Source organism: Netta rufina, assembly GCF_964035555.1.
Source record: "Netta rufina genome assembly, chromosome: 23".
Classification (NCBI taxonomy): domain Eukaryota; kingdom Metazoa; phylum Chordata; class Aves; order Anseriformes; family Anatidae; genus Netta; species Netta rufina.
Window position 1 is genome coordinate 1,970,687 of NC_140147.1, and position 19,080 is coordinate 1,989,766.

Consider the following 19,080-nt stretch of genomic DNA (forward strand, 5'->3'; position numbering starts at 1 on the left):
GGGGCCGTGGGGATGCCCAGCCCTATAAGCACCCCAGGGGGGTTTGTCTTCCTACAGCCCCTCCAAGGCCCTGCCTTGGGTATGACTCTAAATGAGGAAAGTGCTTATTCTCCAGCGTAGCTTGGCTAATTAACAGGCATCAATTAATGCTTGTTATCATATTTAGCGAGGGCGACTTGGGCACTTTGTCTCTGGGATCAGAGTCTGACAAGGTGGCTTCGCACGGAGCCGGATCAGCCCCTGGCCACGGTGACGCGTCTGGGGACAGCCCCCAGGGGACGCAGCGGGGATGAGCAGCCCTGGGGGCCACATCCAGCCCGGGTAGAGCTTGGGAACGGAGCTGTTGGATGAGGAGCTGGGGGGGGGAAGGATGAGAGGATGAGGGACCCCCAGGATGGACAAAGATGTGCAGGGACGGAGGGGGAGAGCTCTGGGAGGGGACAGGGACTTGACGCCTCCAAGCACAGCACGGTGTGGGGGAGCTGCCAGCGTTGGCAGCAGCTGGGGAGCGTGCCCCCCCAAAAAGCCTCTTCCTTTGCCTTTTTTCTCAGCTTCAAGGCTGGATCACTCAGTCCCGCTCATCATCCTCCCTCCCTCGTAATCCCGCTCCTGCTCTAACGAGGCTCGCTAATTGCTGCCTCTTAAGACGAAGGAAGCTGCAGCCTGGTACAAAAAAAAAAAAAAAAAAAAAAAAAAAAAAAACAGAAATGCCTCTGCCCTCCCGGGGGAGCTGTGGTGACACGGGCAGTCAGCAGCAGGACGGATGGACAGACGGACGGACGGACGGATGGATGGCTGGATGGATGGAGGGATGGATGGAGGGATGGATCGTGGTGACCACAGGCTCCCTCCCAGCCCCAGCTCTGCCTCCGCAGGCTGAGCTATCATCTCCTTCTCCCAGAGGGAAGTGCTCAGCTGATCCAAATATTGCCACCACATCAGGCAGAAGGAGTCACAACAGCCGAGCAGCCCGTTATTAGGAGCCGGGCGGGCTTTTGTGCTCGGGAATGGGAGGAATTAAACAAAGCCAGAGCTCCGGCGAGGCAGCACCGCGGCTCCCCCACGGCTGCTGGCAGCGGGATGGGGACGGGAGCGCTCCTGGGGGGCTCTGCATGGGCAGCGTGGTTGGGGGGGTCCCCTTCAGAGACCCGTGGGAGCCCTCCTGTCCCTCATGTCCCACAAAATCACAGACTGGAAAAGGGGGAAGAAACCCAGCACCGGCTGAATTTCGTGCCATTTAACACCAGGGTAATTACCACCATTGGGAACCTACCACCCACACAATTATGTGCTAGGATAAACTGGAAGAGCATAATTACCATTACAAATAACTCACTTCTTGCCTTTATTGCATCCAAAGCCCGGAGAAACTCACAGCAGCAATCCCCTCGCCACCGACTTTTGCTTCTGCGGCTCTCCTGCCCACCCCAGGATTGGGGGGGGGAGGACTGAGGCTCATAACCCCAGGGTGCTGCAGGGCTCACCCAAACCCATCTCCCTGCTTCATTTCCCACAGGGGCCTTTGGTAGAGGTGATTTTGCTTCCTTAAACCGCCTGGGGAGACCTCAGCCTCAGCAGCAGGTACCTGGTGCAGCCCCGGCACCCCCCGACACCCCAGTGCCACCCAGCACCCCTGGACACGCGATGGAGAGCAAACAGGATTGCAAACCCTGCTGCAAAACCTGGGTCTGGTGCGATGTTACAGCACAAAACGAGGCTTTGCAAGGTTTCCAGGTCACACCCAGAGAGGCAGGACCCGGCTGTGCACTCACCGCCCGGCGCTCAGGGGGATGCTGTCCTCATGGCCCGGCCGCTGGCTCCTCCGCGCAGGGTGTCCCGGGGGCACCAGGGTCTGCAGGGAGAGGAAGCAGAGGGAGGAAGAGCAAGAGTGGTTGTCCCCAAAAAAGAGCCTGACCCAAATCCCTGTGGATTTTGAGCAATGCCTCCTTCCCTCCTCCGACCGAGGCAGTCCCATGGCCAGCGCAGCCCCGCACGTGTTTCGCCCGGCTACGCCCCAAAACCATCCCCAGCCACATCCTCTTATGCAATTCCCTGCCAGCGGGCGCCGGAGCCGGCCCAGCGGCTGCCTCGCCGTTGACTTTGATTTGCTCTGGATCCGGCCATATGCTCCACAAAGGCTCCTCCTGCCACCTCGGCTTTCCAGCGCGAGCAAAGTGATTTTTTACAGCCGCTCGCCCGGCGGAGGCGCGCAGCGAGGATGGCGCGAGCCCGGTCCATTCTGCTTTGCAAATTAGCGACAAGTTTGGCAGCGCGGTTCCTGCTGGGGATCTTTATGGCTCGTGATGAAAGCAAGAGAGAACAAACACGCAGCTTGAGCTCCCGGCACCGCGTGCGAGCTGGAGTCTGGAAAAAAAATAAAAAAATATGGTCTTCCCGCTTAGGAGCTGAGCAAATTTGATCTACAGTCGCTGGATGAAAATAAATACGGGATACCGCCAGGTCGGTTCCACTGTGCTTTTAATCTATTTACTTTTTCCCAACTAGTTGTAAGCGAGAAGGATTGTAGAAAGCAAACATTTTATTTTATTACTAATTACTCTGTTATTTTATTAGGCTGTATTAGTAAAATTTACTCAGCCTGAAAAAAAAAAAAAAATGGGGGCTTAGTAAAGGAATCACCTAATTTAGTACATAATTCTGCGTCGAGTAATTATTTTCTTAAAAGTTGAATTAGCTGAAAGCAGCTCATGGATATTTCATTAGTTGTGTCAGGCAGGAAAGAGATAGTGTAATTAGTCAGAAGTTCGTCATTCCTGTAAGTAATTACTTTTCAGGGAAGGGTGAGGGCAGCCCCGTTTGGCTGCGCGCTCGCTGGATGGAGACCACCAGGGGCCGGGGGAACCTCCCCAAAACCACGGGGAGGATGAGTGGAAGCACCATGCTCCCCTGGAGGAGCCAGCTACGGGATCATCCCCTTCCCAAAGCGATCCCTGGTGCTGTCCCCACATCCCGACCCCTCCTGGGGTCCCTCTCCCCTGGCCCTGGCCCCCCACCCTCAGCCCCGTTTGCGCAGAGGATGCCGTGGGTGCCGTGCCAGCGGCAGCGCTCCGAGAGCGCGCTCCCGTGCAATATTTATGATGCAGCAGGCAGGGATGGAGCGCAGCCACGAGCAGGGAAGGTAGGTCAGGAGCTCCTGAGCAGCCGAACGCCGCGGCACCGAGCTCAGGCAGGAGCAGAGAATTCAGGGAGAACAAAGGCGGCTTCGCCCCGAGCAGGGCGCAGAGCGGGGCTTCCAGCGGCGCTAGCGCAGAGGGACGGGACCCAGCCCACGTGCTGCCCCGCCAGGCCTCGGACAGGCAGCCGAAGGAGCCCCAGGAGAAGGCAAAGTGGGACACCAAGCGAGCAGGATGCAAAGATCACAGCCAGCGTGCTCGGTGTGCTCAGGAAATCAAAGGCAGTTACTGAGAGCGGGACAAAAATAGAGGGCTGAGACGGGCCCTGCCGGGGAAGAAACCAAGCAGAAAGAAGGGGCAGAACCCAAGCAGAGGCAGCCTGGGATAAATAAGGGACGAGAATATTTTTTAAAAAGTCATGAAGGACAAATGCCAGCTGAAAAATTCCGAATGTGGGCAGTGCAAGCGAGAGTCACCGAGCCTGCTGAGAGGGGCCAGGGCAGCAGAGCCTCGAGCACCACGGCCGGACACCCTGAGCCAGCTCCCGCTGCCTTCGTGCAGCCCCAGTGCAGCTGCAGGCAGCAGAGCCTGAATTATTCCCCTTCACTGATGCCATTAATCGCAGGAGCTGTTTCAGCCCCGTGCAGGGCCACGAGCAGGACCCGGCAGGGCTCAGCACCGCTGGGGTGACCCCGGCTGGGGACAGCAAGACCCCGCCGTCCCCGGGGAAGGGCACCGAGCGTCGCTCTTCCCATCTGCCCCGCTCCGCACGAGGGGACTCCGAGGACAGGTTGTTTGATGGGAGTAGTTTATTAAGCACATGATTAATTTTGGCACCGGCACCGGCTGCCTGACAGCTCCTTCTCCCAGAGCTGGGGAGAGCGAGCGCGCGAGAGGTACTGCCTCTGCTGATGCAGCGGTTGGTGGGATGAAAAATCCTGCAATGCAGCACTGCTTCTTAATGAGCCATTTGTCTTTGAGTCTTCTTGACTCATTACCATGCCGGGAGAGGGATGGGAGTTGCCCCAAGTCCCCATCTGAGCAATTACTCCTCGAGCAGAGCGAGGAAATACTGCCACACCATGCCCCAGCTGCTGGGGATCCCGCACGGCCGCCAGCACCGGGACTCCCCGCCGCAGCGCCGCTGCCTCCGGCTGCTGCTGCCACCGGTGCCAGGGGGGAGCAGGGCCCGGGGCCCCCACTGCTGCCACAGCCTGGTGCTAGAGCCGATTCCTGGGGGCAGCAGCCGGGCTCTGTCCCGAGCTGGAGCATCCCGGTGCTGCAGAGGCAAAGCCAGCGGAGAGGGGACCCCAGCACCCTGTCCCCGTGGAGCCCCAGCGCGTGGAAGAGCAGCAAAACCCTTCACAAACGGGAAGGTTTGGGGTCATCAGCCACAGCCCAGGAAGAAATTGGGTGGGAAAGAAAGGGGCAGGAGGAAGGGGCTGGTGTGAGCATCCTGCGGTGGGCACGGGGAAGGGATGGGCAGGGTCATGGGGCCACCTCCTGCTCCCCGATGGGGCAGTCAGGGAAGCTCGGAGCTGGATTAACGCACAGCACCAGTGGCCGCAGGGTGCTGGGAGGAGCGAGTAATTAGGGATGAGTGAATAATTAGGACAGGGGCAGCTGGGAAGGAAACGCACCTGGGCAGCAAAGCGCTGCGTGCCGGCGCCCTCCCCAGCAAACCCCTTCCCCAACCTCCCCGCCACCCGAGCAGGATTTGTGTCCCCACGGGGGCTGCCACCGCCCCCCGGTGTCACCGCTGAGCAGCTGGCGCGGGGCTCAGTGTACCCCAACGCGTGCCCATTGCCGGTGATGCCCACGGGCAGCTCCCCTCACACGCACACCCAGCATCTGGCTGCACTGCCCGGGGCAGAAACAGCCGGCACACCACCCCCGCTGCCCCCACAGCAGCTCGGCAGAGGTGACACCAGGGTCCCAGCGGGATGGAGAGCCAACAGCACCTCTGGAAGCGCCCCATGGAGCCTTTCCAGGCACCTGGGATGTGGCAGCCCCAGCGGGGACCTCACGGCTGCTGCCAGCTGTGCCACAGCCCCCGAGCTTGCGGCGGTGCCGGACAAACCCCTTGTCCCCACTCCCAGCCATCAACGTTCCCATTTCACCCTCCACATCCCCGCCGCAGCCGGCTCCGTTCCCACCACGGGGAAGTGCTGAAGCGCCGCGGCTGCTCCAAAAGCCACTTAGCTCCCGGCCCCGCGGTGTAATGACTTAAGCCTGGGATCGTTGCAAAGCTGCTTTCGGGAGCTCAGGGCACGCGGCCATGCCGAAAGGCTCTGAGAGGCCACCAGCGCTGCTCTGCGCCCTGAATTCCCCCCCTCCATGCCACCCCATGCCTGGAACTCAAACGCCGCCCAGTAAAACCAGTTCCCTTCGCAGCGCCAGCCCCGTTTGGCCTCTCTCCCTGCAGCAGGCCACCTTTTAGCAAGGAGACTCCGGGCACGGTGCCACGGCAGAGCCCCTGGTCCCCACCAGGAGGGATGCCCAAAGCCACCTAGCCCCCCCTGCCAGGCTGCAGCCCCCAATCCCGGGGCCAAGGGCTGGGAACGGGCACCAGGAGCCCACGGAGCAGAGCTCGCCAGTGGAGGACCCAAACTGCCGCTTTAATCGATGGGCTTAATTTGCAAAGCTGATGAAAAGCTAAATATTTAACTACATAATTCGGCACCGTGCTCTCGGCGTGGGCCCAGAGCGTGCGGGTGAGGGGGACGCAAGGGCACAGCGGGGCTGGGGACACTGTCGGGACCCCGTTGGCACCGGTGTCCCCATCACACAGGGCACGGGGGTGGCACAGCCCCTTGTCCCCAGGCTGGGCAGTGCCATGGGTGCTCTGCTGGAGGCATCCCGGGTCCTGCTCCCCACCTGCCCCCCGAGCATCCCACGGGAGCCACACGGAAAGGGGGAGCACGGCCCCAAGACAGGGAGCTGCAAAGGGCAGCAGGACGGGCCCCCGCAGAGATTACACCCCTGATAGTCCTGCTACAAGAGCTTAGAGATAAAAGAGATTTGCAGGATTTACCAGCAATACAAATTGAATTTTTAATTTTAGCTGCGGGGGACGAGCCGGGGCTCAGCCCCAGCGGCGCGCGGAGGGGCGCAGGCGGCAGGCACGGGGCCTCCCGGCCTCCTGGGGACTCGTCTCCAGTGCTCAGGAGAAAAAAATCAGAAAAAGATCATCACCAGGAGCCTGGGGGGGGGCAGGCAGCCCTGTGCTGGTGGGGCCAGACCCCCCCTGCCCCAGCCTGCCCCTAATCCTAGCATCCACTTGCTGACTGCACGGCACAGCCTGGGGATCCCTGGGGATCGTCCCCAGTGCCGTCCATGCACGGCCCCAGTGCCAGAAAAACCCCAGGGGGTGCCCAGGAGGGTCCCTGGCCCCCACTTTCCATCCTGGAGGTGTCACTTGGCTGCCCCCTGCTTTGCCACAGGAGCACAGGCCGATGGGCTGGGGACAGCGGGAAGGGACAACCGGAGCCGAGCACCCTCCGGGAGGGGATGGAGAAGCCCCAAAGGGGACCTGCCCCCCCGCCTGCCTTGGGGACAGCGCTGCACAGGGTCCCCACGGGGTCCCCACAGTGCCACCCAGTCGGGCCCCATCCTGCTTCACCTCCCCTCGGGTGCACGGCACCGGCGCAGGTCCTGCCGCGGGGCGGGCAGGGGGGAGGACGGCGCAAGATGAATGAGGGAGTCGAGAGGCTAATGGCATTGTCTGGAAAGTAGGTCGTGTGCTGAGCAAAAAGATATTTATATCAAAGCTCGGTCCCCCGCAGAAGCTCCCGAGCAAGGCTCAGGCAGCGCCACGAGCCCACGGCCACGGCCTCAGCCCCGTGCGGGTGGCACCCTGCACCCCACGGCACCCCATACCCCGACCCCAAAGCCCCGGCCAGGGGTTGGCACCCGCTGTGGCCCTGGTTGGGATCTCCCGGTGCCCCGGCCGTGCCACTCTCGGGGTGGAAATTATAGAAGTCAAATTATCCTGACCGTGAGGGAGCCGCGGCGGCTCCGTGCCTCTCGCTGACCTTGCTGATGGCTGCGGGCACCACGCGAGGAACCTCTTGGGGTTATTCGTAACGCGGCTTTTGGTAACGTGCCAAAGGTCCCTGGTGCTCCCCAGACGGGCAGACAGCACGGGGAAGGTTGTGGTGGGATCTCGCAGCCCACACACCCCCAACCCGAGGTCTCAGCCTTCCCCAGTCACATCCCTTCCTCCGGATGCCCCACACACAAAGCATCGACCCCAAACCCGGCTCTGCTGTGGGTACCAGCCCTGCTCCACACCAGCTCCCTCGTTCACACCCGCACGCTTCCCATAAACCAAAGGAACCATCCCCGAGCACCTGGCTGGAGCCTACCCAGAGGTTTTTACCCTTTTCCCCTGAATTTCCCCCACCCCGAGGGCTGCGGACACCCCCCCAACCCCCAGCCCACACTCACCTGTCCCCATCCCACACCCGGGCAGCCTCCGGTGTGCGGGGCCGGCGCGGGAGCGGGTTGGTTTCCCATAATAGCTGTGTCGGCTGAATTTACAGCCTCGCTCCAAGTTATTAATAATAATGGCCTCACTCTTAAGTAGGGCTTTTCATCTGTCTCAAAGCCCTTTCCAGAGGACGTCTGCGGCATTATCACCATTTTATTAGCCTTTCGGCGGGCGGGAGAGCGAGGCAGGGAGGGAAGGGGCGGCCGTGCCCCACCACTCGGCCCCATGGGGAGCGGGGACCCCAAAACCACCCCATGAGAAGCGTGGCCAAATAAATGGGGACCGAACAGCCCTCGGTGATTAACACAGGCGGCGAGCCCAGGCCCTGCTGCGTGGATAAATCCACTCGAGGCAGCGATAAACCAAAATCACCTCACCGGTAACCCGCCTGCTCCGGGGGCTGCATGGATAAATCCCGGCCCCACGCCAGCTGGGGTGAAATTCGGGGTGTAAATCCTGGCAGAGGGCACCCCCCTGGACGAGCACCCGCAGCAGGTGCCCAGCCACATCCTGACCCCTTGAAGTTTGGGATTTACAGCAGCCAGGTGGGACCAGGGCCGTCCCCAAGCCACCCCCGTGCGCCCCCGATCCCCGCGCTCCTCCGCTCCTCTCCCCGCCGATCGCGCCGGGCAGATTTATTTCCCTCTAAAAGTGCTTTGATCTGAAGTTATTTTTTGTTTACTGGCAACAAGGTATTGTAAATACATCTTTGCCGATAATTATAGAGTCTGGGTGCACACCTTCATCTCCATAAAATATCAGATGCTACAATTTGCCTGATTTAATGAGATTGGAGGCCGATACGCCGCCGAGGTGAGCTGCAAACTTGGGGAGGGGGAGGAAAACGATTGGAAATGCAAAGAAAAAAAAATGTTTCCCCCACCTCCTCCTCCTCCTCCTCTTGGGGTGCAGCCCCAGGACCCCACAGCCCCCCCTGGCACCCACCCCCTGCACCAGCTCCCCGAGTGGGCTCGGGCTGCGCCGCAGCAGCTTCACGCAGGGATGGGCATTTAGGGCAAACGGAGCTTTTTATGCCATTTTCCTCGTTAAAAAACCTCCAAAAGCTCAGAGGGGCGGTGAGGCCACGCCGTGCACCACGTGGCGGTGGAGGTGCGAGGACAGGACACCGGGGTGGGGGGTGGCTGCTGCTGGCCCCATGCGCCCCAGCGGGGCCGGGCCACATGTGCCAGGGCTATGGGGTGGCTGTGGGGTGGTTGTGGGGTCCCACGCCATGCACCGAGGGCAAGCTGGGGGTCTGGGGGGGCTGTGTTGGAGCAAATGGGGATGGGACCCGGCCTGCAGGAGCTGGGCACCCCTCACCATGGCCGTGCCGTCACCCCCCTGCCGTGCCCCCCTCCGGAGGGGGACCCCCGGGCAGGGGGCTCAGGGTGTCCGGGCGGGGGTCCCCTCCCTGTAGGATGGAGGGGGGCAGCCTGGGAAGCAGCAGGCTCCTCGCCGTATCTAACACCACCGTTTCCACAGCAACCTTAAAGCCCTACAGCTTCCGCCTCGCTAACGAACCCGCACCGGTGACGTTCCCGGGGGACGCCGAGCCCATCACCCTGGCCTTGGGTCACGGCACCCCCTCCCTGAGCCCACCCCAAATCCATCTCCCCCCCCCCAGACCCCGCACCCAGACCCCAGAGATGCGGGGAATTTGGGGGAGCTTTGTGCCCGGCAGGATGGGCACCCCAAAAACAGCCCCGCTGCCATCCAGAGGGCACGGTGACCTACAAACGTCAGGCTGATGGGTTAATTAATTTCCTCCTTCCTCCGGCCGTTATCAGCTGGAAGAGAACATCACCTGAGACTGTTAATTGGGCTAATTATTCCAGGTTCAGATTTTGAATAATTAGTTACTGTTGTCTCCAGCCTTACTTCCACAGCTCTCTAAAATTGGCAGGTGCTTTGCAGGCTCCTGGAACAAGGCGGGTGCCGGAGAGGGCAGGGGGCTGCAGCGGGGTCCCAGAGGGTGACAGCCCTCACTGGGGACAGGAGGAAAGCAGGAGAGAAGGGGAGAGAGGAGAGAAGCGGGGAAATGCCCCCAAATCCCCCAGGCACCCAAGCGTGGGGCCAGGCTGCTGGTGCTGCCTGCTCCATCCTACAGCATATGGGGATGCTGCCCTAACCCAAGCTCCCCCCACTTTAGGAGCTTCCCCCTCACAAACCACTCACAGTAAATTCCCCCGAGGGCTCGCACTGGTCCCCTCCGGGCATCCGAGTGCTCCTCAGCTTGGGTCAGGCTCCCCTGGTAAAATCCCAGCCCTGTGCTTTCAGGAATTGGGATTTCCCCACCAGGTTTCCCACTATTTGACATGGAAACGCTCTCCATCCAGGCAGGAGGGCAGGCACCCACCCTAAAAAGGCCACAGCCATACTGGTGCCTGCCAGTACTGGTGGTACTGGTGCCCATGGGGACGCAGGGACCTCCTGCCACCCCTCCTGGGACGTGGGTGGTGGGTGCCACCGGGTGGCCCAGGCAGGGCAGAGGGGTGAGCCGAGGCAACGCAGCCCCCAGCCTCCCCTACCCCATAACACCACCTCACAGCCTCGTCCCCCGCTATTAATAGCCCTCGCTAGCCTCCCTGGGAGGCCATTTGCATATTTGATTGCAACTCCGAGGCGGGGCAGGGCCCTTCAATCAGCCGCTCCCGCAGCCTCATTTGCATGGGTTGACATTTTGTGCCGGGAGCGCTGACACCGCCACCGGGCGATGGGGACGTGGCTCGGGGGGGGTCCCAGCTCCCCAGCTCATGGTGCAGCCCCCAGCACCCCACATCGGCTGCTCTGCACCCCCCTGGGGGGGTCAAGCACTGGGTAGAGCCCCCGGCACCCCTCTAGCCTCCCCAAAACCCCGTGGAGATGAGGGAGCTTTGGGTACCCGTGTCCCCAGGTGGCCTGCGTCGTCACTTCCCAGCCCGACCCGCACCCCAGCCCTGTCCAACCTGCCCAGCGGGGTAATTATCTGCCCGGCGGGGTAATTACCTGCCCGGCGGGGTAATTAGCAGCGCCGGCAGCAGGGCAGGGTGTGGGGATGTCAGGCACATCGGCGGGTTGGCTGCTCGTCCTGCCAGCCCGTCTGGAGCTGCTGCACATCAAAGGCCGGTGGCAGGCTGGGATGTGAGGGTTGGGACGTCCCCAAGGAGACGGGGCGAGGGGGGGGGTTCCTAAACCTCAGCGCACCCATCCTCATCCTCAGGAGGGACCCAGGGGACACGGGGACAGGCCACAGGTTGGCCACGTGGAGCTGGAGCAGCGGTGGGAGCAGCTGGACCCAGCACGGCCACGGGGTGCCGGGGTGCACAGCACCGCGGGTGGCTTCTGGCCACCACCAGGGCCACCACCACGGCCACCACCAGGCCACCCCACAGCCCCTCTCACAGCCCCAGGCCTGGGAGGCAGCTGCAGGAGGAGCCAGGCAGCCCCAAAGCCCCGGGCACATGGGTGGGAGCCGGTGCCAGCGCTGCCCCAGGCCCTGTCCCAGGCCGCCCTGGCCTCCCCCCGGCTCTTGGCACCACGAGGTGAGCGCTCGGCAAGACAAAACAACCCCGGGGCGAGGCGTGGGATGATGAGGATGATGAGGATGGTGAGGATCAAGGGAGAGTTCCGCCGCTTCCCTCCCTGCTGCCTCAGTTTCCCCTCCCAGAACACACACCGGTGATGCCGGCTCATCACAGGGGGGTTGGTGGCAGGGGACAGCCACGCAGAGGGACCCAGCCGGGCTGCCACCAGCACCGTGCCGAGGAGCGGAGCGCAGCCAGGCAGGGCTGGAGGCACAGATGTCGGCACCGGCTGTGCTGCTCCCCAGCAGCGGGGCCGTCTGGCAGGCAGACAGACCTGGGGCTCCCCGGCTCCAGCAGGGGCTGAGAGCAGCCCCCCGGGGGGGCCCCCATCGCTGGTGCTCACACCGGGGTGCAGCCCTGCCCTCCCCGTGCCACCACGGCGCACTCGCTCCGTCCCCACCAGGAATCTGCTCACTGCCCTGCCATGGAGCAGCAAAATCCCTCTAGAATGCAACTTGTGGGTAAAAATCACCCTCCCCAACCCACCCTATCCCATGGGGGGGCTTGGGGAAGGATCCCCCAGCTCCCCAGCCCCTGCTCTCACAGCCCCAAGCCCTGGGCTCTGATCTCTCCAGCGCTGAGCCACCGCTCCCCCCGCACCCCCGAGCACAGGACGAAACCTCCGGCACGCGCACAGCCCCGCTCCCTCCTGCCCCTCCACCACGACAGGGAACCCCCAGCACTCTGTGTCACAGTACAGGGGGGCCTGGAGCAGGGGGCACTCACCTGCATCCTAACCGAAAGCCCTCACGGAGACCACCGGGTCCCCAGGGGCGAGCGCGGCGCGTCCCCAAGGGCGAGCCCAGCTCGGGCACAGCACCACCCGCTGCCGTGCGCAGCCCCCGGCCCCAGCACGAACAGCACGGGGCTGTGGGGAAGGGAGGAGAGATCTTGGGGCTGGGCTGGGAGCTCCCCATCCCGGCCGGGCGAGCTCCGAGCTGTGCCGGGGCTTGTCTGGGCGAGGGCTGGCCGGGAGCCATACGCTGCACACCGAGACGAGGAGGTGGCTGCCAGCGAGGAGGGCTCGGCCAGGAAAGGGTTAGGACTGGCACCACAGCGGTGAGGGAATCAGCCCCAAAGCGGGGTCCCGCTCAGCCCCCCACCCGGTGCCCCCTTTCTCCTCCCCTGCGCCCCACTCACCCTTCCCCAGCCCCTAAGCCGTGCAGTCGCCCATCCACGCCCGCTGGGAGCCGGAGGACGTCGGAGCGGCGGCGGCCAGCTTCGCTCTCTCCCTGCCAAATCCCCACGGGCTGCCCATGCCCCGGCGCTGTCCCCAAGGGTCACGGCCACCCGAGGCAGTGCGTTGACCACGCTCCCAGCCGCCACCGCCACCTTCCAAGCCGGCGAGAGGCAGCGGCAGAGCCGGCGTCCCCGCTCTCGAGACACACCCCCGCGTCCCCACGCGCTCCAGCCGCCCCCGCGCCCCGGGAAGGGGCTGCCCACGCCGAGCAGCGCCCGCACGCCCCCGCGCCGTGCATGGCTGCGCACGGACGGCCACGCGGCCCCGCCGTGCGCACGCACGGCTGCACAAGGCACGCGGGCACCGCTGCTGCAGCGCTCTCTGCACCTGGACGGCCACGCAGCCGCTCCCGCACCCGCCGTGCGCCCCCCGCGCACGCCCCGGCGCTGCTACCCCGTGCCTCCCCCCACGCAGCCCTCGTCCCCGCCGGCTCCACTGCGCGCCCACGGCTCCCCAAATCCACCCGCACGCACTATGGGGATGGCTCCCCTCTCCCCCAGCCCCTTGGGGTCCTAGGGTGCTCGGAGCAGAAGCGAGCCGGGGAGCACCGAGCCCTGCCTGTGGCCCCGCTGCGCCAATGCCGGCAGCCCCATCACACGAGCACGGCGAGGCCAGCCACAGCCAGGACACGCAGCGTTTCCCCATCGTGTCCCCAAACGGAGGGGTCCCCAGCAGAGCCCCGTAGCCCCCCACAGCTGCAGCAGCGGGGCCAGGGCAGCGGCAGGTCCCCCGCCAGGCATCGCGCCGGCATTCGGTACCTCTCAGTTTCCCGACGCGGCACCCCCGCACTCCCACGGCCAGGCTGTTCTCCAGCTCCGCTCTGCCCACCTCAAACTTCAGCTGATTCCAGCCCAAATGGCTCCTGGCCCCACCAGGAGAGGGGCCAGGCGGGGAGCGCAGCCCCTCTACCTTACCCGGCTCCCCGAGCTGCTGCTCAGGGCCGGGCAGACCCCGGGTGAAGCGCCGAGCACTGGCACCCGCGCCGCAAACATCTGCTCTTCCAGCGGCCTCATGATTCACAGGTTATTAATTGGGGCTTGGCAGCGCCGGGATTTGTGTTTGCATCCCCTGGCTTCGCTCGGAGCCACAACTCGCTGCCGACAAGCTTCGGGTGCCAGAGATGGAGCCAAAAGCAGCAATGCACCGGCCGCAGAGGAGCCGAGCCAGGACGGGCATGCGGGGCCGGGTGCCCAGCCGGGAGCTGGGTGCGGGGAGCAGCACAGAGCCAGAGCCAGCACAACGCCTGCAGCAGCACCCAGGGCTCGCCAGGAGCCCAGCACCACGGGCAGTGGTCCCCAGGGGACCACTGGTGGGGAGGCTGCTGCCTCGGCTCCCACCTGGCTGCTTTTGGCAGCAGCCCTGGGTGCTGCTGGTGCATCCCTGCGAGCTCCCTGCCACGAAGAGCGCTTTGTTTGGGTAGGGTCTCCTGCCTGCTCCCGTGAGCAGGGCTGAGCTGCTCGGGCACCGGCTGCTAGCGAGGCTTCGAGGGAGAACTGCAGAGCAGCTCTCTGCTCGGGCAGCATCAGACAAAGGCTTTGAAAAGCCTCCTCCAAAGAGAGCCAAGAGAAATATGAATTCAGAAGCTGATTAGAAACCATGTCATGGCTCGTTCCAACTCCAGCATTTGGGGAGGAGTGAGCTGGTGGGGGGTGGGGGGGGGTGGGGGGAAACGTGAAAAATTTAATTAGGATTTGGGGAAGGTTTTAGAGGCGCTGACACAGGGAGAGGCTGGAGCACATCTGCTCGTGGGGTGGGGGGACACCAGGTGCCTGGAGCGCCCCCGGCCCTGCGGAAAGGTGGAAAGCACAAATTAATTCTCCTTAATCTGACGGGCACTGGCTCTGCTGCCACGTGCTGCCGCTGCAGCTGGCAGCAAGCGGCCGACCCCGTGAGGCTGAGCCCCCCCTCGGCACCCCACGGCTGACACCGCAGAGCCCCGAGGCCACGCCGATGGGCGCTACGCAGCTCCACGAGCCCGGGCACCTCTCCGCGTGTCCCCGTCCCCTTCCCTTCCTCGCCATCCCCACATCACCTGTGCCGTGGGGTGTAGGAGGGATGCAGGCAGCCGCCTCCATCCACCCATCCCCGGGATCCATCCGACCGCCGGCCACGTGCCCTGGCCCCCCCGGCCCCCCCAGTTTCCCCGGCACAGCTCGGTGCTATTCTTAGCTCCCCGGCTCTGCGCCCTCGCAGGCAGTGGCCCCGTATATTACTATTATTGCCGGCTGCCAATGCCTCGAAGCAGGCAGCCAGGATCGTGGTGGGGCTTCCACACCCCTGTTGACCTGTCATTCGGTCCCTGTTGGGGTTTGGTCTTCAACAGGCTATTTCAGGAAATCCAATTTTATGGTCAGGAGGAGCACAGGGAGCGCGTTCTGAGCCGCATCCAGGCTCCTCGCCTTGCTCGCATCCAGATTTTAGCTTCGCCCGTGATGGAAACGAGGGCCAAGAGTCACCTTTGGCTCCAGATCCCAGTTCGTGGCTCGGTGGGATCCAGGGTTTCAGTTCAGCTGATGGGAGAGACGCGAGCTCCTGCAAAACCTGGAGCTGGAGCCCCCGCCGCCACCGCAGCACCTGGGCGCTGAACCCCAACACGGGGCCTGATCCTGCCAACGCTGCTGGGCAGAGCCCTGGGGACCCCACAGCAGCCACGCGGCTCCTGCTGGTCCTGGCATAGCTCAGCCCCGAGCTGGTGATGGGGATGCAGAGCAGGACCCCCCGTGCACCCAGCCTGGCACCCCCCTGCCCTCTCCTCCAGGGCTCGGTGGGGTAACGCAGCCCAAAACGCAGCTCACACCTCTGCCTTCCCCTTGCTGGTGCTCTCACTGCCCCCCTAACTGGGATGCTCTGCACTTTGGTGGCTATTTTTTCCCTCCTCTGCCCTCCAAATGTGGTCGTGCACAGCCAGGTGTCCTCGAGGGCCGGGGGCCATGGCCGTGTGCGGGAGGATGCTCGGAGCAGGGAGGCGAGGGACTGCGATGGACAGGAAATGACATCCATTTCCTAAAGGAGAACCGGCCGCATCCTGCCCAAATTTACACCAAGGGAGGCCTCCTGCTCTCAGCCCGAGCTCCCGCGGGGGCTGCTGGTGCCCGTGCCCAGCTCTGTGCCTTCCTGCACGCTCGGGGCTTCGAGCTGGGCCCCGGCAGGGAGGTGACGTGCGGGGCGTCACGGGATGGAGAGCGGCGAGCGGTCCCGGCGCCAACTCGCTCTGCAGGATTGGCACCGGGTGGAGGAACAAAATCCGATCATCCAAGGGGAAGGAAGGCGATGAGAAGAGCGTGGCACCCAGACCCCGTGCACCCAAAATCTCCCCAGTCCTTGCTGACGGTGCCGGCGTGCACCACGAAGCCTGGGCGCGCAGTGAGAGCCACGGGGTGGCTCCTGTCCCATGGCACCCACCCAGTTGGGACCCGGCTCCATCACCCCACACCGCTTCCCTCCCACCCCACAGCTCCAGGGGCTGCTGAGAAAGGAGACCAAGGGGCTGGGGGGGGGTCTGGGCCTTTCCAGCCCATCCCCAAGCCCTCTGCAGCGGGGCGAGCAGCGGGATGGCCGGCGTCACCCCACTGAGGTGCTGCCAAATCCTACCCTGCCTGGGGGGCACCGGGCAGTGGGAGATGCCGGGTGCCCCCCGCCCTCCCTACGGGGTCAATAAATGCCCCTAGTCCGCCCCCCGCACCCCATAGCTCCCCTCCAGCCCGCTGGGGCCGAGAGGAGACCCTGCGGGGCCGGGCACCTCGCGTGGCACCATCCCGCGTGGAGCAGCCCCGGGGAGCGGCAGGGAGGGCACGGAGCGCCCGGCGGGGGCGGCAGATAGACCGCGGCTTCCCCGGGAGAGGCACGGGAGGACCGTGAGGAGCATCCCCGGTGCCCATACCCCAAAAACCCAGCACCATCCCCGAGCATCCATCATCTTTTTCCCCCCCCCCGGTGCCCGCTGCCCCCCGCCGTGCGCCGCGCCCGCGGCTCTTACCCGGTGCCTACATCCTCCGGCCGGGACCGGGAGCGGGGCCGGTGCCGGTGCCGGTGCCCGGCGGCTTCCCCGGCGGCCCCCCCCGCAGCTTTTTCGGGCACGGTTGGGCACGGCTCGGTCCGGGCCGGTGCCCCACGCGTGGGAGCGCGGCGGGCGGCAGCATGCGAGTGGCGGCGGCCCCGCAGTGCAGCGCCGAGCGGCGCAGCCACAAGACGCGGCGATGGATTTTCCCCGGGAGGCAGAGCGGGAGGCGGCGGCGGCGCAAAATGGCTCCGGTGCGGCTCTGCCGCCGCCTCCCGGCGCCCCGAGACCCCCCCCCACAAAGCTCCCCGCCCGCCGGGGCTCGGCGAGGCCGGGGGGAGGAGGTGGAGGAGCCGGGGGAAGCCGCGGTGCCACGCGTGGGGACCTGGAGGGGGGATGCCGGCCGAGGGGTATCCCTCAGATCGTGGGCATCCTCCCCGGAGCCTGGGCATCCCCCCGAGGCTGTGAGCATCCCCCCCAGACCCTGGGCATCCCCCCCAGACCGTAAGCATTGCCCCCAGCCCATGAGCATCCCCCCCAGACCCTGAGCATCCCCCCAGCCCATGGGCATCCCCCTAGCTCCTGTACATCCCCACAGCTCGTGGGCATCTCCCCAGTCCCTTGAGATCTCCCCCAGCCCCTTGGCATTCTCCCCAGCCCCTTGGCACCCCCCCAGACCCTTGGCACCCCCCCCAGCCCATGAGCATCCCCCCCAGCCCATGAGCATCCCCCCCTGCCCATGGGCATCCCTCAGTCCATAGGCATCCCTCCATCCCATGGGCATCCCCCCCAGCCCGTGAGAATCCCCCCAGCCTGTAGATAAGCCCCCAGACTGTAGGCATCCCCCCCAGACCATGGGCATCCTTCCCCCCAACACCTCCCCCGGGACCCCGCTTGCCTGCCCGGGTCTCGCTCCGGGGTCTTGGGGCTGCCCACGAGGGGCTCAGCCTCCCCCAGGACAGCCACGGGGCGGTCAGCAGCCGCCCGCCCGCAGAGCCCCTCGCACCGGGCGGTGTAATTTGCTAATAATAATAATTAAGGCGCGTGCAGGTTACAAGTGCAGCGGAACAATGAGCCGGTTAACGCCTCGCTGCGCGCAGGTGGCGGCAGCGGCACCACGGCGGCACGTGCCTGGCCCTGGCATCGTGCCCTCCCCGAAGCCACCCGCTGTGCCAGGGCAAGAACACGGCTCGGGGGAAGCTCCTGGAGTTCGGTTTGAAGCAGCCGTGGCCGTGGCCGTGTCCCAGGACGGCCGTGTCACCAGGCAGGTGGGCACGGCAGCTCAGCAGCCCCGTGGTCCCCATCGCTGTCCCACCCCGCTGAGCAAACCCTTGGGGGTCACCAGAGCCCAAATTGGGGCTGCCCAGCTCCTGGGACTCAAGGACACCCTCCCGGTAATCCCGTTGCACCCCGTGTGGGTGAGCCCCAGCCCTCGTCCGGCCCCGCGGCGCTTCCACCTGGCATGGGAGCTCCTGCGTGCACGCGGGGAGCAGAGCTCTGCCCACCTCCCTGAGAAGTTACATAAAAGGATTAATATTTAATGCGTGCTCCAAAAGGAGAAGAACGGGGGGAGTCGAGCGTGGCTGGGACAACCCCTACTCCACAAGGAGAACAACGGGGTGGGCTCGGCGTGGAGCACCAGCACGGCTCTGCTGAGGCAGGGCACCGCGGCACGTGGAGAGCTGCTCCATCCAGCCTGGCCACGGGGTTTGGCTGTGCCGAAACAGAGCTGAGCACCCAGGTGCACCCCAGCACCCTGAAAATATCCGTGTGTGGGTCTCCCAGCCTCGAGATTGTGCGTATTTCCCTGTGGCACGCAGAGACCCCATTCCCCCAGCTTTGCTCCCCTGCAGCCCTGAATAAATCACCGCTGAGCCGTGACCCCCCAAGCGCAGCCGTCACCCGGCAGCACCCATGGGGCAGGGCCCCCACCTGGGTGCCCACCTGGTTGGGGTGCAGCAGCTCTGCCCAGGGGGGAGCACACCCGGAGGGGTGCATCCATCCCGCAGCAGGAGCAGCACAATCAGTGGGCACAGCTCCGTGAAGAACACAGCGACTGGGACACAGGATTTGGGGTGCTGGGGGCGTGGTGTGGGGGGTCTGAGGCCGTGCAGTGCCAGCAGGACCCCCCCCAAAACCCCTTTTCCCCCTGCCTGATGCCTCTTCGTTCCTTCCAAAGCACTGAGAGCGCCGTGCTGGGGGGTGACACCCCCAAGAGGGGGGCACCTGAAGCCCCCGCGTCCCCCCCATCCCCACCAGCACCCCGTGCCCCGCGCCACCCTGAATCCCACCCGGCTGCGCAGCGCCCACCGCTCACCTTCGCACCGTGCCGGGGAGGCAGAGCTGAGGCAGCAGCAGGAACGAGACAGGGCTGGGAAAACACCATCTTCCGCCCCTGCAGACGCCCACGGCCCTGCGCCGGCTCCGCCGCCCCCGCTGAGCGCGAGGGCTCTCCGGGGAGGCAGCGGCGGCGTGAGCGGGGCTGGGGGCTGCGCTGCCCATGAGCAAGGCACCGGCACCCCGGGAGGCCTGCACGCAGCTGGGGTGGGGGATCGGGGGCTGCTGGGCCCCCCCAGTGGGTCCTGGGGCAGGAGCTGGGTGCATGGGGATGGGGGTGCCGGGGGGGGGTCTCCCCGTGCCCGGCTCTGTCCCGT